The sequence below is a fragment of the Diabrotica undecimpunctata genome, chromosome 9 (assembly GCF_040954645.1).
Source record: "Diabrotica undecimpunctata isolate CICGRU chromosome 9, icDiaUnde3, whole genome shotgun sequence".
Taxonomy (NCBI): domain Eukaryota; kingdom Metazoa; phylum Arthropoda; class Insecta; order Coleoptera; family Chrysomelidae; genus Diabrotica; species Diabrotica undecimpunctata.
In genome coordinates, this window is record NC_092811.1 from 9,414,034 (window position 1) to 9,433,935 (window position 19,902).

Genomic DNA, 19,902 nt, shown 5'->3' on the forward strand with positions numbered 1-19,902 from the left:
CACCTCTGCTGGTTTTGAAGGTATCAGATTGCTGGTTTTCAATTCTTATTTTAACTGAGTTATCTTCGTATAAGTTTTTAATTAATATTGCCAAATGATCTGGAACTCCCATCTCATGAAGAACTGTCCAGAGAACTTCCCACTTCACACAATCAAATGCCTTTTGGTAGTCTAGAAAACAGATTATTATTGGAATATATATTTAAACTACTACTCAATTATATTTTCCCTCTAATAATTTTCTTTTTCAGTATGTAATGGCCTGCCCTAACATAAATGAGCTCTTTTTACAGTTCTATCAAAGTTTTAAAGACTCAAAAAATTCTATCAACTAACAACTAACTACTTCTTTTCATGTCTTCCCGTATTTATGTCTACTTTTATATTGTTCCTTACACAATTACAAAGTGTTGATGTTACATCAAGTCAAATTTGTTTGGACTTCGAGCAATTGCAGGAAAGCAGTCGATTACATAAATATTTGGACACGCAAAGAAAACTTTTTCTCTGTTTACAATTGATTAATGACCTGCCGGAGCTGAACTTGGAAATGTACGAGTAAGAACAGAGCAGTATAATTTAACGGTAAATTCGAATTTCGAAACTCTAAACATGTATTTTTAAATTAAATTAGGAGCTTGTTCTTGAGGAATGCAGCCATGGAAACTGGATAATAAAGTTTAATCAGGGGAGGAATTTTCAAATTTCGTTCTTATGCCACCCAAACGGTGTTCTCGAGAAGTAGCTCAAGATCGGGAGCATTAAATAAATTAAAAGAGAACGCTTGAAAATAATTTGCCAAAGAATTAATAGTAAGGCATTTTAGGTCACAAGTTGGAAATTGATGAAAAGGACTAATTGTGAGATAATTAGTATACCTAAATCACTTTGCTGAAATTTGCTACACTCTCTAAAATCACAACTCTGTTATAATCAAACTAGAACGTGGCCCGATTCTAACGAATCGGAATTCTGGAACATATGATGATCTACTAAAATGCTTTTGTTTTGTCACACCAAACTTATTCTATGAATGCATATGAAAAATGTGAAATAAAACGTTTTTAAGACGCACAAAACGGTACACGACAAATCAGCTGTGGTATCATGTTTTAATAGTCGTCATCGCTGCTCCGCAGGTGGTAGCAATTATAAACTGATTGATTTTTTCTGATCTCATCCCCTTTCATTTGCTATGTCGTATGTTAGGATTCGATCAGTTGATTTTATTTTGTACTCAGCCAGAGGCCTCTTGATAGTAAATCTATGAAATATGTAACCAATTTCGTACCAGTCTCGGATAGACTAATATTATTCCAAATAAATACTCAACCATTTAAAACTAATATACTTCAAATCCCTGCCCCGACTGCAGATAGAAAATATGACGATGAAGTCGAGAAGTTGTATGATCAGATCCAAGACATCTTACAGAAACTTAATAAACACGAAATTTTGTAAATTATAGGCAACTTCAATGCAAAAATTGAGAATGGTCGACAAGATCAGGACTGTAGGTTCTTATGGTCTAAGACAACCTAACGATGGAAGACAGAGATTGTATGAATTTTGTAAAGAAAACGATATGATCATTGCAAACACCTGGTATAAACTACCCAAGCGACGACTATACACTTGGAAAGCCCCATGTGATGATGGCAATAACCCTGAATCTTCAAGAAATCAAATAGACTATATACTTGTAAATGAGCGTTTGTGAAACGCCGTCAAATAAGTCACTACATTTGCTGGGGCAGATATTGGATCTGATCATCGATCACTTGTAGCGGATATTAAACTAAGCTTAAAACGAATTCAGCGACAAAAACCAAAAACCAATGTACTTAACTTTGACGATATAAACATAAAATATAACATTAAAAAAGAATTTAACAATAGAATAAAAAACATCGGAAAAAAACTAGAAGATCCAGAAGAACTATGGAGTGAATTTAAAAACAAAGTTAACAATGATAACATAAAAGTAGTAGTAAGACTTTTTAATTCAATATATAACACCGGAGTGATTCCCACAGATTGGCTCAAATCCATCTTTGTTGCAATACCTAAAAAACACAATGAGAGAAAATGCTCAGAATATCGATTAATGAGCCTAATGAGCCACACTCTTAAAAATTTTCCTAAGAATACTTCACAACAGAATTAGACGCAAATGCGAAGAAGATCTCGAAGATACCCAATTTGGTTTTAGAAATGCTATGGGAACCAGGGAGGCACTTTTTGCGCTTAACATCCTATTACAAAAATGCCGTGACCAAAGAAAAGATGTATTTGCATGTTTCGTGGACTTCGAAAAGGCATTCGATAAAGTACAGCATGTAAAATTAATGCAAATACTGAAAAATATCGGAATAGATGACAAGGATATTCGTGTCATTAAAAATTTGTTCTGGTATCAAACTGCTATCGTAAAAATTGGAGATAACTACACCGATGAAATCTCCATACAACGAGGAGTCAGACAAGGTTGCATTTTGTCACCAACATTGTTCAATGTTTACTCGGACCAGTTATTTAAAAAGGCACTTGAAAGACAACCATATAGAATAAAAATCAACGGGGAACTACTTAATGTGATTAGATATGCAGACGATACAGTAATTCTGTCAGATAATATTGAAGGTCTCCAAATTTTGCTTGATCGTATTCACGAGGTAGGAGAGGATATGGGCATAAAAATAAACTCAAACACAACCAAATGTTTAGGGTTTAGCCACATCCCGATGCAAAGCTTCAATTAAACGGAGTCCAAGTTGAGAAAGTCCACAAAATGACATATTTGGGAACTGTGATAACGGACCAACTAGATACAGACATGGAAATACCTGCCCTAAACATACAAGAGCCGCCTTTATACGATACAATTTCTCATATACAGCATTGAACAACTGGCCTGTCTCTCCTGGCCTTCTATAGACTCGACGCCTCTTGTCGTTGCCATGTAGGCAGATCCTACTTTCGTCGGAGAATAATACCTGACTCCATTGATACTCATCCCAATCCAGATGTTCGCGAACAAATTCTAATTTGTGCTTCTGGGCTACATTTATCTTGGGACCCTTTTTGCTGCCAGGTTGGCTGCCTTCAGTCTCCTTCTGACTGTTCAAACACTGGTAACCACACCTCGGACCTCCCTAAACTCTTTTCTCTCCGTTGTTATTCGTTTACGACCTCCTCCTTGTCGACGGACATAATCACCAGTATCTTGGTACCGACGATATACTAGAGACATTTGCTTAATTTACCTTTTGATAGCGAGTAATACAGAGGAATTTATTTTTTTTATCGTATGGCATACAATAAGAACACATATTTAAAAAGCAATATAAAACATTACATGGAGTATTACAAACGAACATCTAATGCATTAATATAGTCTAAAACATTTTCGGTTGCATTCAGGAACTCGTCAAAAACTCCAGGGAACCGCCTTCGGGGGCATTCTTCAACAATGTGACGGACGGTCTGTCGTTGCGCACCATAGTCACACTCCGGAGTAAGGGCTTTTCCCCATTTATGTAAGCTATCAGCACATCTACCGCTTCTTGTTCTTATTCTGTTTAGCGTTGTCCATGTACTCCGGGTCAGTTCAAAGCCTGGCGGTTTCTGATCGATACAGGCCATTTGCTGTGCTTCCTGTGGTGAGTCGCGCTCCCATTGTCTTCTCCAAGCGTTGGTGAGGTCGAAATGTTCCTGATATAAGGAGGTGGCCCTTAACATGACAGGATATCTGGAGCGCAGTCTGTTCATTTCGATATCAAGCTTATCATGGCGGATGGGTAGTTGATGGTTAGACTGGATTTTTCGATATTCTCTGAGAAGGGAGTGACTTCTTCGTAGTTTCGGCGGTGGAATGTGACTCAGGATGGGAAGCCAATAGTTGGGTGTTGGTCTAATTGTACCTGAAATCATTCGCATTGTCTGGTTTAATTGGGTGTCAATAATCTTTGTGTGTTTGCTATTGAGCCATACTGGGGAAGCATATTCAGCTGTCGAGTATACAAGTCCGATAGCAGATGATCTGAGTACGGAGGCTAAGGACCCCCATGTGGTACCACATAGGTTTTGGAGTACATTATTTCGCGTTTTCAGTTTTGCTGCCGTTCTTTGTAGGTGTTCTTTAAAACTTAAAGTTCTGTCAAGAGTCACTCCAAGATATTTTGGTGTTGAGTTATGAGTTAGTAGTCTGTCTTCAAAGTGAACGGACAGTTTTTTGTTGGCTTGGGCATTATTTAATACAGAGGAATGTGTCGGTGGAACACTTGAAATTTTGATATACTAATCTTGTATATCATCGCCATTTAAGCCCAATGGGAAATCATATGGTGCACATTAGATATCTTTTAGGATCAGTTATGAGTCAGTCGAAACAACATGGATCCAAAAAACAACGTTACCTTGATAGAGAGTGACATACTGAATCAATAAATGAAACTCACCAGAACCGCTTTTACTAGTACTTTATAAGTATAACGTATATTTAATCCACGCATTAAATTGATATTTCTTTCGCAAATGTAATCATATGCTGACTCCTTGATATATCTTTTCCTCTTTCTGCTTTGTATATCAAAGCTGTTTAATACCACTTGTCTTATTTTCCTTGTCCTAAGTAGTTGTGTATGGTCATACTTGTCTTGAACACAAATATAATACAAACTATATGTATAAAACTAACAATTTTTTATTTGTTTCAGATTAAAGTCATTTACTTAGAGTCAAGAAACTTTCCGTTCAACAAATTGACTTTTCTTCATCGATTCATCGAGGTGTTCTACAAATTACATGGTATGTTTTTATCACTTGTCACACATTGTCACAGTGAAAAAGTAGTTCCAGAATCATTTCTCAGTAATGTAATAAAGGTCGTTTAAAATCAAATCTCGTTTGGTGGTATTACTAAACTACAAAGTTCTGAAGATGTTGGGACTGAACTATTTTTATTGTTTAGAAGTATGCTTTAAATCTAGATTTTAAATGATATCATTTGTGATGAAGCACTATCTTAGAAAATGAATTTATTTGAATTATTTCTAATACAGTGAACTAGTAGAAGTACTTCTTCTTAAGAGTACCGTCTTCTTACGGAGGTTTGCAATCATAATGGCTATGTTTATTTTTGAACTGGCTGCTCTAAACAAATCAATCAATCTGCATTGATACCAATCACGTATATTCTTCAACCAAGAATTCTGCCTTTGGCCAACAGATCTTCTTCCTTGAATCTTTTTCTCTATTAGGATTCTCAAAATTTCATATTTTGGTTCTTTTACGTAGGTACATAAATGTTTTATGATTGTTTGGTCGAAAATTTATTGATGGTAGTAATACCATTCATTGTCCATGCAAGTTTAAACACACACTAATTCTTCTCTTCCACAAACAAAAAATCACTTTTTGCAACATTTTCAGTTTTTTCGGATTGTAAATTGGTGATGAATACAGTTAATTTTTACAATACAAATTTTATTGAACATTGATTTGGCGCGCGTAACTGACATTCAAAATCGACGGTCTCTTTAAGCGTTGTTTGTGAGAGAACGGTTGATTCTACAGTGAGTGCTAATAAACATTTTTGTTTAAAATTATCTCAGCTACATTTTTTATTTGAAAGATTTGTTTCTACAGCGTACAGATTCGATTTTTTTGCGTTTTTACCACCCTACGAGGGGGGTTTTAGGGGAAGCCCGGGGGTAAAAGTAGTAAACTATATTTTTAGGGGACAACTCTCTGAGGACTGGACTAAAAATGGAATTTTGACAGTTTTTTTTTTTAATAAAGATCTCTAGTTTTCTGATTGATTTTTAATAAAATTCTTTTGTTAGTATCAAGCAAAAGTTATTACATTGCCCTTGTATTTCTTCTCCTTAAAATTGTAATATTAACCCTTAAGTACCATGGCGGGGTCAAAATTGACCCCCCGAGTTTTTAATGCCAAGTTTCGCTACCGAAACATAGATTGAGCATTGCGAGCTTTCTGCTAATCTTCGACCGGTAGGTGATTTATCGATCTACGAAAATTCCGTCAGTTTATCTGTTACTACTGCAGAGTTAGGCACGTATAGGGTCAATTTTGACCCGCTTATGGTATAAGTGTTTCTAGTGCAATTAACTAGTAATTTGAAATGGCGGGGTGTAGTCGCAATAAACGTCCTCTGACACAGAAAGAACTTGAAGAGGAGGGACAAAAAATTATGGACAATGGACTAGATAGTGAGTTTTTAGACCAGGCTAGTGAACACAGTGATCACGAAACAGACAGTGAAGAGGAATGGGACGATGATGACGAAAAAAATTGGCAAATTAATAATTCCGAAACTGGTAGTGAATATTCGGGTGAAGAAAGTGATATAGCTGACTCAAGGGATGTGTTTTATGGCAAAAATAGGTACAAGTGGTCTAAAACTTCTCCCACCTTTTCTCGTACACGTAAGCATAATTTAGCGTAAGTCATTTACCTGGTGTTATTGGAAAAGCTCGAGCTAGTATGCCAGAGAAACCAGTTGATGCTTGGGAATGTATTATTAACCACGATATATTGCAAGAAATTCTTGAGAAAATTAATGAACGAATAACTAATATGGCTTCTAAATATAATTTACACAATTTATCGTGTCAATATACCAATCATCTTGACATAATTGAATTAAAGGCCTTCTTAGGCTTATTATATTTAGCTGGGGTATTTAAATCCAATAATGAAGATTTAAGGTCTTTATTTGCTACGAATGGTACTGGCCGTGATATATTTCGAGCAACCATGTCACTAAACCGATTTTATTTTTTGCTTGGAAGCCTTTGTTTTGACGACCCAGCTACTCGATAAGAACGTATTGCGCACCGAGATAAACTGGCAGCTATATCCAATATTTTTAATATGTTTATAATTAATTGCCAGTCCAATTATAGCTGTGGTGAATATCTCACAATAGATGAAATGCTTATTGCATTTAGAGGAAGGTGCCAATTCAGGATGTATCTCAAAAATAAGCCAGACAAATACGGTCTGAAAATGCAGTGTTTAGTAGACTCTAAGACACATTATTTGCTAAATGGTTTTATATATACTGGAAAAGATACACGCAGAGCAAATCCAAAAAAGTTATCCATCCCCACTCTAGATGTTTTGACACTTATTCCACCAATTTCTGGTACAAATAGAAACATAACAGCAGATAATTGGTTTTCGTCTATTGAGCTCATAAAAGAACTGAGAAGCCATAAAATTTCATATGTTGGAACTCTAAAAAGAAATAAAAGAGAGGTTCCTGCTGAATTTCAATCCCAAAAAAACAGGCCACCTAATTCTGCCTTATTTGGTTTTATAGGAAGCGAGAGCCTTGTATCTTTTGTTCCTAAGAAAAATCGTGCAGTGTTGTTAGTGTCAACTATGCATCATTCCAATACAATGGTTAATGGAAAGCCAGAGATTATAAATTTTTACGAGACAAAAGGTGGGGTGGATTCATTGGATAAGAAATGTGCATGCTATAAAACTGGCAAAAGAACTCGTAGATGGCCTCAAGTAATATGGTTTCGCATTTTAGACATTGCAGGATTAAATGCTAACGTAATTTTTAATGGAGTTCAGCAAAATCAAATAATGGAAAGAAGATTGTTTCTAACCACTTTAGGTCAAGAACTTATTAAGGCCCATTTAACTCGTAGAGCTCAGCAAACTTGTTTACCGAGAGAAATTCGTAGTGCCATTTTTAAAGTTTCCGGACTTCAGGAACCAATGCCTGCCGCAAATCCAGAGCCACAACGACGAAAAAAGAGGGGAAGGTGTAAAATATGTCCATATTCCAAAAACCAAAAGAAAGAAAGCTCATCGTGCGATATTTGCATTTATTTGCAAAAATCATTCCCGCATACAGACGTTATGCATAAGCTGTGTTGAAAATTAAGGTAAAATCATGATTGTCATTTTTGAGATACGAAATCTAAATCGATTTTTTTTATTTTAGGTAGGAGCTATGATACCTAGATTTCACCATTGGATATAAAAAAACTGCACATTGTTATTATTTTTCTTATAATTCGAGAAAGTGCATAGCTATGTTAATTTGATTGAATACAAAAGTTTTTTTTAAATACAGTTATATCTAATTAACCAAATTCGTTTATTTTTATATAAATGTAAGAGTAGCTGTAAACAAAATAATTTAAAATAAAACAAAGTTAAAAAAAGAATATTTTTTGATACAAAAAACAATGGGGGGTCAAATTTGACCCTGCCATGGTACAAATGTTACTATTTTTGGCCATGGTAGTTAAGGGTTAAAGACATTTATGGAATCTTATTATTTCTATCATTTTATCTTTTTCCAAAAATTGGATTGCATTTGGATGAAATAGTATTTCTCTGTGCGTGCACAGACAAATAAAACTGACTTAATTACATTACTGTGTTGATAAAAATAAAATTGTATAAACATGCACTGAATCGTGTGTTTGTTCGTTTAACATTTTTTTTTTAACGGAATAGCGATTTTGCAATGAGCCGATGTACAGTTACTATTGTGTGGATGTTTCTGTTAATTAATGGCTTTGAAAATATAGTTATTCATAAATACGACATTTGTTAACAAAGACAATTATGTACGTGATCTTATCAGAGTAATTTGATGTTATATAAATGAAAATGTACCAAAAGAGGTCAGTGTACACTCTACATTGTATATACTGATACTGAAAATGGAAATTTAACAAATATTTCTTTTGTATCATTATAGTTCGCTAGGTCACGAGATATAGATTTTGCTTGCCAACTGATAAAACCAGATTCGAGTCGTTTCACATTCCGGTATAGCGTTGGACAACAATTATTATAAATAAAATATCTCACATTAATCAACAAAGTATTACACAATAGGAAAAACTAGTGTTCCTAATAAAGCGATTTCAAAGAAATGTAAAATTATAATTTATTCATAGCATTACCAAGAACTAAAACAACTGTAGAGAATTACCAGACAAAGAGAAGAGAAGAAAAGAGGATACACAAAAGAAAAAAACGAAACCACCCAAATGAGGAACTTACTTTACTTTACTTAATCAGTAGACCCATTTGTACCTTTCGGTGTTGGGCCATTTAAAATACAATTCATTAAATTACAATATTTGACAGTCTTCTGAGGTGTCCTAGCTCTTAACGAACTTTCTCCATTTCTTCCTATTGGATGCCATCTGTGTTGCTTCCTGCCAAGTCTTACCCTTACTCTGCAGTATCTGCGAGATGTCACTGTTCCATTCTTTAATGGGTCTTACTCTTCTGTTCTTCCCTATTGGTTTGGCGTCCCACACTCTTTTTACTTGTCTATTATTGTCCATCCGGGTTAGATGTCTGAACCATGCCAATTTTTTCTCCTTGATTGACTCGAGTATCGGTTTGATTTTGAGTCTTTCTCTTATTTCTTCATTTCTGATTCTATCAGTTCTTTTTACTCCTATCGTTCTTCTGAGGTATTTCATCTCTGCTGCCTGGATTCTGCTCTGATGTCTTTTGTTTAATATCCAATTTTCTGCTCCATATGTCACTGTAGATCTATATATTGTTTTGTATATTGTCATCTTGGTCTTTGTTGATATTTCTTTGTTATTAAGGAATCCTCTATTTAGTGCTTGGAATAGTTTTCCTGTGTTTTCCATTCTGTTGTTAAGATCGTCCTCGATGTCTCCTTTGTTGTTGATTACTGTTCCTAAGTATTTGTATAACTTTGTCTGTATTATTTTTTGTCGGTCTATCATTACTTCTATTTGATCTTCCGTCTCTTGTTTCCTTGATATTTTTTTATTATCTGAGTCTTCTCATACACATCTCAGCATTTATCATTTGCATTCTGTTCCAACCGATTCAGTATTCCTTGAATGTTTTCTTACATTCTTTCACTCCGAAAGCCTTCTATTCAGTGCGGTTATGGTGTAATTAGAATAATAGGAGTATACCAGAGTAATATTATTTATTAAATAATTAATTCACAACTTAGCAAAGGTACATATAGGTATGTATAACAAGATATTTTGAGGTCACAGTATTGCCAAATTCGTTTTTTTATGTCTTATATTTTCTTTTGGTTTTTTTTTGTTACTTTTTTACTGACAAATTGGCTTTTAACGTAGAATTACAGTTTGATGATAAATATTCTGAAATGGAAAATGTTGAGATGTGGCGAATAAAAACATTCATGAAATTAAAATGAAAGGATTTACGTCTATTAATAGTGCGATTTATAAAATTAGTACTTGAAGCCCAAATCGCGGGAGGAATATGTGCATCAGTTTTCAAATATTTATTATTTACTATATAATTTCTAAATTGAACCACTTTCACTTCTTTAGGTAATAATGTATCTGTTTTGACAACTAAATAAGTAATTAGACAAAATAATGAGTATTATTTTGAAATTATTAATTTCAAAACAGGAGTTTAAAGAATTAGAAGGAGGTAGTCCGGGCCCAGTTGAACGGTCAAGCTTATTCCAGTGGAATAAGTAGGAAGTGCTAAAACTAAATCATCTACATATCTTGTAATAAAAGGAATGAAAAAAGTGCAATTGTTGATACAATCACTGATAACATCATCCATGACATAGCTACTTAGAATGGGTGAAAGACTAGATCCCATAATTTAAACAAAAGGTCAGAAATTCAAAATCTAAGCAAAATTTATAATTATATTATTTCTATGTAGTTTATATGCATATATGCATATTGATAGTATAAGTCTTTTGCTTTCATTTGTCACCCACAGAATTACCCTATCTTTATTATTTTCTATCTCTGTTGTTATTGTAAAAAAAAGGTCTCTGAGATAAACAAATACATTAACTTTTAAACTAATTAATATATCGGTCCCAAATTTTGAGGGTTTGTTAAGTACCCCAATACCCAACTTTGGGTGGAACTCTAAAGTTTAAAGTTTAAGTTTACTAAAAGTTTTTAACAAATATCAATTGTCACTTATTTTGCAGTTTGCGAAGCAACAAATTGACTTTTCAACTTTCAAAAATCGGCATTTTGAAGCTTTGTGAATATTCTAAAAAATAAAATTTTGTTATTTTATGTCAATTATTTAGCTTTCTAATGGAGTGCAAAAAATAGAAAAAATCGCGTTTTTTGCATTAAATTGTTAATCATTAAAAAACGGCTCCGAACTTTAGGCAGGAAACAGATAGGTTTTCTTCTTATAGGTCTACAATAACTAAAAAAGTTGTCAGCTACCTGGATTATTGAGTGTCACGAGAAAATCCTTATTACCCTGGACTAATATGACTGGACAAGCAAGTGACGAAACAAACTTCATATATTATGTAAACTTTACTAACAAAAACGTTTAAAATAAATATTCCAATAACTATAAATAATCAAATTCCATATTCAAATACTGCAAAATATTTGGGTATTGTCCAATAAATATAAATAATCAAATTCCATATTCAAATACTGCAAAATATTTGGGTATTACTCTTTAATAAGCCCTAATAATGTTATTCAACATTATTTATGAGAGAGTGTATATTTCTTACCTACCTGTCGGCGAGAATCCAGAAGCTATCGACAAAGACAACCCTGTATTGACCGAGAGAGAGAGTAACATTTAGCAGAACTTTGAGATTTTTAAAAAGTTTATATCAAATAGTTGTTTTGTGTTACACTTTATGTTAAAAATAAAAACAGATTCGGAAAGTGGGTCAAATTCTGTAGTGCCCTATTTCAAAAAAAAAATTTTTACGTTTATTTTAACCAAAAATATTTGAAAAAAAAAATTGTTTAAACAATTTATTAATTTACAACCAAATAGTGCACTAGAACTTTTTAAGACCTTTCATATAAAAAAAGAATCATCTCAATATCTGGCATAGTTTTTGCGTTATTTGATATAAACTTTTACATTGGAATTTAGCTATGCCCAGAATCGCGAGAAACGGCCTTAAGTATTAAATTTTTATCCAATGTCATCGACCTAGAGTCACATTAGAATTTAAATTTGCAACAATGTAAAACCATATATCGATGTCCTAGCTACAATTTTAGTGTTAGCTTCAATTACAAAAGAAGGCACTGAAGATGGGTACACGTAAACTCATCACCAATTACCATAAATACCCTCGTACATAGTACAAACTCATCACCGCCATAAAAGTAGGGTTTTCAAAATAGACCCTAAGAGATTGGTAAACTGATCACTGGCCTACCTGCACCAAGGATCAGGTATAGACCATAAAATCCCAGCAAACGGCTAGTTTTTGGTAATTTCACAGAATAATCCAAATCCAAATGTCTTAAATGCAACTGCAATTTATTGGTTTTTATTTGGGAATTCCACAAAATTCTATTGATAGCTACCTAAAATCATGCGAAAAGAAAAATTTCTCTTCATTTGCCCTTGTTTCTTCAACATAAATAGTGAACTGCTAATTGAGTACGTCCTGAGCCAACGCGGACAAAAAATAATGGTTATTAATAATTTCAAATTTCATATGCGAAAGACTCTAAAAAAATCAAATTGCTTTTTGTGGACTTGTGCGACGAAAGGGTGTAAGGCTAAATGTCATACAACTGGTGAGTAGAAATTTTATACTGTTTTTGTTTAGTTGTTTCGCACTGGTTTTCGTGAATCATCCTGATCAAACAAAAAAAAATCAGCGTAATTAAGTTCTTTAAGTTAACTGTATAAGATGTTTCTTGTAGGCAAGGCATAATATTACTTTGTTGCTGTAGATTACCTTTTCTGATATTACATTTTAAGATTTCTAATTATTATATATATATATATATATATATATATATATATATATATATATATATATATATATATATATATATATATATATATATATGTATATAAACTAAGGTACACTCGAAGAGTGGTGGGTTTTTCGGTCAAAGTGGAGAAATAAAAGACAAAGAAGGTGGCTACTTTTCATCTATATATAAGAAGCCACCTTCTTTGTCTTTTATTTCTCCACTTTGACCGAAAAACCCACCACTCTTAGAGTGTACCTTAGTTTATTTTGGATTGACGGTCGTACTCCTTTTCTCGATATATGTATATATATATACAGGGTATCCCATTAAGTCGGCACCATATGTGAAACCTTTTTATTTTTAGTTTTATGAATTTTGTTATATAAAATAATTATGTTACATAAAAAGTTTTGAATGATCTAAAACCTAGAATACAATGATCAGATATTAAATTTTTTTAGTTGTATACGCGGTTTGTCAAAAAAATGAATTGTGGATATTCTCAAGTCTTAAAAAAATTAATGTTGTTTAACGAACCGCGTAAATGACTGAAGAATACTAATATCTGATTCTGATGATTGAAGTTCTAGATCATTCAGAACTAGAGAATAAATTTTTTTTCATAAAACTAAAAATAAAAAAAGTTTCCATATGGTACCGACTTAATTGGACTCCTTATGTATATATATATATATATATATATATATATATATATATATATATATATATACTGAAAAAGCGATAAATGCTTGTAGTCAACGCTGATCAGTTAGACTACAAAACACAACTATTTGGGTGTGCAGCTGAAGATAGGACAAAGAAGTACTCTTTTTAGTCTACCAAGCTTTCGCAAATCTTTATCCGCATCATCAGGGTGCTACAATAAACAAAATTAGTACAAATTACAGAATAAAAATTATTTTGTATCTTACACTAATTGAGGTTAGTTGTCATGATGTTTATAAAATTAAATGAACAACTCATCTGACTCCTACAAATAATGGCGAAAACTAACCAAAAAATGTAAAAAAATTGCTTTTAAAAGCACTCTAATTGTGGGATCTTTGTACAAGTCATTGAAAGATAAAGTACAAGAAACTGTACTTAAGCATTTTGATGCATTCTGTCATAATAAAAGCATTGCTGATTACTTCAAATTTAAAAATTTCCGCCTATGATGCCATAAAATGTAAAGTTTTGCACGTGTAAAAAATTAAGTTTCCTTTGACTTCAATGCAATAATAGCACACTCAAGTTTTTAGGTTTTCCTATTTTTTAGACATTTTATATTTACTTTCTGTCCAAAATCGTCTATTATTTTCAAGATAGTCAAATAACGCCAAAACAGTAAGACTTAGACCGAATGTATGCTTAACAAATTATCTCGAGAATTCAATGAGAAATATAAAAATTCAATGAAAATCAAATAACGAAGTTGGGACTACTTCCGATATAAACAAAAAAGCACATGTTGACAAATATTTTCATTTTAAAGTTCACTATCGAAATCCTATGTAACTAAATTTTTAGATCTCAAAACCATTTAGATTGGCAGATACGTCTAATAGGCCACACCGTGAGACATATTAATATCTCAGTTAAATTTTAAAGCAACTTGCTTAAAATAATTTCTGAATTTATAAAATTATCACATAAACGAGAAGTATAACAGGTAAAAGGCAATCTTTCGCATTAGAAACCAGGCAAAAATCCCGGTGATGAGTTTACCTATCTGCGGTGATGAGTTTACCAATCTTCAAAGGATGCCGGTGATCAGTTTACTATATCTCCGAGGGTCTAATAATTTTATGGGGGGCTATATAGTGATGAGTTCGTACACTTCCCTGAAGATGATCCTGATCTAGATCGAAAACGTCACGTTATGCTACTGTGTAAATTTTGACGACATACCTAAATACAAATGTGAAGTGTTTTACTTCTTATAAGTTTTTTTTAAACGATGGTATACATCCAACTACGACATTAGTGGAAAGCTGTTCACTGTATAGCTCAAATACGTGGGTGACAAATAAAAGAATGGAAAACAAAATAAATTCAATGGAAATCAATCAATGGAGACCTATGTCCAGCAGTGGACGCATACAGATTGATAATAATGATGATGATATAGCTCTTGTGAAGACTTACAAAATGGTTTTTTGACGAACATTCTGTTACAAAAAATAAAGGAGTTATGTTTAAAAAACCAATCACATTTATATTACTTAGTCTCCCGTGGAAAATAGCTGGTGAGGTCTGTAATCCAAATTATAAGCGATTCATTGGAAGTGTCATTCTTGTATTAAAAATTACGCCTTTCGTAAGGGGGTAGAAGACCAAAATGCAGAAGTTATATCTAAGGTTGTAAATAATTTTTCAGAAATTAAAATAAATCATGTTTTTTAATTTTTACACCTGCTGTATTGACGGCATTAGTGACAGAGTACTGAATGCAATGTTTAAAGATAAATCAATCACTTTTGAACAACTTTAAAAATTTAATTCGGTTTTTAATAAAATTCCTTCATGAAATACGCACTTTTTATATTTTAGCGCAAAAAATAACCGCTTATTACGGCTATTTCGTCACTAATGGGTAGTTGTCTTGGCTTTTAAGGTCGTACCCACTCGTATCATTGTGGAACTCAAATTAAATGAAGAACGTAAATGGACATTCCTGTTTGTAAATTCTTGAATCATTGAACTTGAGGATGTGTGCACATCGAGAATAGCTTTACAAAAACGACAAAAAAAGTTGTCCTTGCGAGGGACGAGACAACTTACACTGGTCACAATTATTATAGATTATGTAGGACTAAGTCTCGGAAGCTAGATATTTTAGGCGACCTATGGGGAACCAAGATAAATGGGTGTGAGGATGGCTGCACCAACACCGTCTGAAGATTTGGATGCGTATATCGCCACGTAAAATAAATGCATTATTTTAAATGCGAGCTTTCACTGTCAGTGCTATGCTCTAGGCGAGGATACCATGCCATGGTCTCTGTAATGAATAGTGATTTTTATAAGTTTCCATTTCTATTAAGAATGATTGTTTGATCAGGTCTGTTAGAGTCTCACGTTTTTTATATATACTAAGGTTAGTATTAATCTTGGGAATTGGTATTAACCAAGGTGGAGAAGTTAGGAAATTTATTGGGAAAATTTCAGGAAATTCAAGATGTAGGTCATGAAGGTTTCTTCTAACTCTTTCGTAATATGGTGGATCTAGCCTTGTTGTAGAGAAAGTGTCTTGAAATCGATCTGTGAACGTATTGGTATAAGTAGGGTGTTCTTTATTACTAGCTATTTTAGAAGCATATGAGAGAGAAAGGTATTTGGATCGTAAACTTAGGGGTGGTTCTCCTGTTAAGCATTGTAAACTTTCAACTGATGTCGTTCGAAACGCACCTGTAGCTATTCGTAGAGCTGTGTTTTGAACAGTTTCTAAGGTTTTCAATACTCATACTTTGCTTGATGAATAGTCGCACCATAGTCAAGTTTGGATCTAACTAAAGATTTATATACATGTCATAGTGTATTTTGATCGGCTCTCCAGTTTTTGCTGGAAATAGTTTTCATAAAATTTAGTCCTGCTTGGCATGATTTTTTAAGTTCTTCTGTATGTTTTTTGCAGGAGAGCTTTTGGTCGAAAACCATACCTAAAAATCTGATATTATTTGTGTGTTTTCGTGTGAATAAAATACATTTAGTTTTTGTCCGTGAAAATTGTAATCCGATAGTCCTAGACCATGATTCTAACTGATTGATTGTTTGTTGTAAATGTTTTTGAATAGATGTAGAATTTTTTCCTTTGACAAATAAAACTAAGTCATCAGCGTATAATCTTCCTTTAACAATCGGTGAGCATTGTTGAAGTATGTCGTTTATGGCTATTGGAAAAGTGGTTGAGCTTATAACTGATCCTTGTGGTACTCGTTCTCTTGAACTTTTTTATATGAGTTAACGTTGTCTGATCGAACTATGAAGCTGCGAGTTTGAAGAAAATTGGAAATAAATTTTAACGTATTGCCTCTGATATTCCAATTATGCAATTTTGATATGATATTGTATCGCCACACAGTATCATAAGCTTTATTAATATCAAAAAAAAACTGCGATACAATCTTGCTTATTTGCAAATGCTTCATGTATTCCTGACACTAATTCTATTTCTTCTTCTTCTTAAAGTGCCCTCTCCTCAATGGAGGTTGGCTACTACAATTTTAAACTCTTCTCTATCTTCAGCTGTTCTTATTAGCTGTTCAAAATTTAGCCCTGTCCATTGTCGGATGTTTCTGAGCCACGATAGTCTTTTCCTTCCTAGGCTTCTCTTTCCCTCGATTTTTCCTTTCACTATAAGTTGGGCATATTGGTACTTATTATTTCTCAGCGCAGCACTTCTTCGTTTGAGGTATGCGATGTCCATAAAATTTTGAGTATTCTCCGGTAGATCCACATTTCAAAGGCCTTCAATTTATTTACGGTTGATGTTTTAAGGGTCCACGTTTTAACTGCATATAGAAGAGTCGACCAGACGTAGCATTTTGATAAACGTAGTCGAATTTCGAGTTTTATTCGAGAATCACAAAGCAGTTTTTTTATTTTTTCGAAAGATTTTCTGGCCTGTTCTAGTCTCGATCTTATTTCTAGATCAGGATTTAGGCTGCTATCGATCCAACATCCCAGGTACTTAAATCTATTGACCTGTTCTAAAATGTGCCCATTTATTGTGCAAGGTTGAGGTACGTTTTGGTTTTTTCGGATTGACATCACTTTGGTTTTTTTAATGTTTATTTTCATACCAAATGCTCACAAGTCGAGTTGGTCTTGTCGATAAGTCGTAGACCTAAGTCGGAATCCGCAATTAACACTGTATCATCGGCGTATCTAATACTGTTGATATTTACGCCATTCACATTGACTCCATCCTTGGAATCCTCCAATGCTTCTTTAAATAGAAACTCGGAGTAAAGATTAAACAGCAGAGGTGACAGAACACATCCCTGTCTAACTCCCCTCCTAATTTCTACTTCTGCGGATGTGGAACCTTCAATCCTAACTCTGGCGTTTTGGTTCCAGTACAAGTTTTTTAAGAATTTGATGTCTTTTCCATCTAAACCGACTTCTTGCAAACGTTCTAATAGTAGGTCGTGTCTTACTTTATCAAATGCTTTTTCGAAGTCTATAAAGCATATAAATATATCTTTCTGTTGGTCGTAGCATTTTTGGGCGAGAACTAGTAAACTGAACAGGGCTTCTCTCGTTCCCATGCCGGCTCTGAATCCAAACTGATCGTCTCCGATGATTGTTTCGCACTTTCTATAGATACGATTATGTACGATTTTTAGTAGGACTTTTACTGCATGACTCATAAGGCTTATCAGACGGAACTCATTGCAGTGTTGTGGGTTTGGCTTTTTTGGTAGTGGGATGAATATTGACTCCAGCCAATCTTGGAGTATTTTGCCTGTATCATAAATGCGATTGAATAAAAGGACAAATATTTCGATATTTTCTTCGCTGATTAATTTTAACGTTTCTGAGTATATTCCGTCTGGACCTGGGCTTTTATTTGTTTTAAGATGATTAATTGCATTTATGATTTCAGATTTCAGAATTGTTGTCCCTTCGTTGTTATTTTCCAATCTTCGTTCTTCTCGTATGTCGTGAAAAATAATTTTAATATAGTTTTCCCATTCTTTCAGTTTATCTTCCGTTGATTCTAGCAATTTGCCATCCGTGTTCAGCATGGTGTGAAAAGTCGTTCTCTTGGTAGTCGATGTAAACTCTTTTACCTTTTTATGTAAATTAAAAAAATCGTGCCTTTGTTGTAGTTCTTCTATTTCCACGCATTTTGTTTCCAGCCATTTCTCTTTGGCTTCGGTTATTTTTTTTCGAATTATTCTATTTAGTCTTTTGTATTCTCCGTCCTCGTCATTTTTTCCTTTAGATTCTCTTCGTTTGTTCATTAATTGTAAAATCTCTTCTGTCATCCATTCCTGTTTGTTATTTCTAGGTGTTACTTTTAGATGTTTTTCCGTTACATTGTTCATTTGTTCTTTAATAGTTTCCCACAGAACGTTTATGTCATCGTAGTCGCTAATTCTATTGTGGTCGATATTTCCTAAATTTTTGTTTAATTCTTTATTTACTGTCTGATGTATGGTGTCGTTTTTCAATAATTGGATGTCTAATAGTTGGTGTTGAGGTTTTTGTTTCTTTATTAGTTTCCATCTTGCGCGAACTTTTGCAACAACAGGATTATGATCGGAATTGATGTCAGTTCCAGGATATGTTTTTGCACTGATGATTGCATTGTGATATCTTTTGTTGACCAATATGTAATCTATTTGGTTACGGATTACTCTGTTTTCATTGGGTTGTGGTGAAGTCCAAGTGTACAATAAACCATGTATTTGTCGCTACCATGTTGTGTTGTTGGCAGAATTCGATCATTCTCTCTCGATTTAGGCAAAATAGTGGATCTATTTTGCCTAAATCCACTTTGTTGTGGAATAAGGAGTTTTTGTTGTTCTAAATACCATCTCAGCCTTGTACTTACCATTTTCTCTAACACTGTACATATAATATTGGTTAAATATATTGGTCGATATGACTCAGGTGATGTCCGGGATTTCTCAGGTTTAAGACGTGGTAGTATTATTGCTTCGGACCAAGTTGATGGGAAAAGCTGGTTTCTCAAATAGCATATTGAAGCATCCAAAAACCTTAATTCTAGACCTACAAACGTTTTTCAAACTATCAGATATTTCATTTTCTACTTTTATTTTTTTTTAAGAAAAAAGGGGTAGTTTAAACCCTTAAAAACAATAAGCCCATATTGGCATAGGTTAGATTATGATATAGATGGTTATTTCCAAAATATTATAAAAATTGATGCACCTTCAAAGAAATCTAAGGTTATACCTCAGTTTTACCTTACTAGACTGGACTATTAAATTCTGGAATGGAGGAGAAATACTTTTCTTTTCGTGGTCGCTTGAATTTTGTCAGTCTTCAGCTTTATTTTCTCAGCATATTTTTTTGATTTGGTTACTTTTAAATTAAGATTCATTAGTACTTTTATTGTTTCTAAGCTCTGGCATTACAGCCTAGTGAAAACAACGG

General features: G+C 33.5%; 1 protein-coding gene across 2 annotated transcripts in view; it reads left to right on the forward strand.

The window, feature by feature from the left end:
• Positions 1-4,718: 4,718 nt before the first annotated feature.
• The window catches only part of LOC140449495 (uncharacterized), a 267,953-nt gene continuing 252,769 nt past the window's right edge, over positions 4,719-19,902 (forward strand). For both annotated transcript variants that reach the window (XM_072542682.1, XM_072542683.1), the window contains exon 1: positions 4,719-4,809. The gene's annotated coding sequence lies outside the window, so the exon portion shown is untranslated. The remainder of the gene's footprint in view (positions 4,810-19,902) is intronic.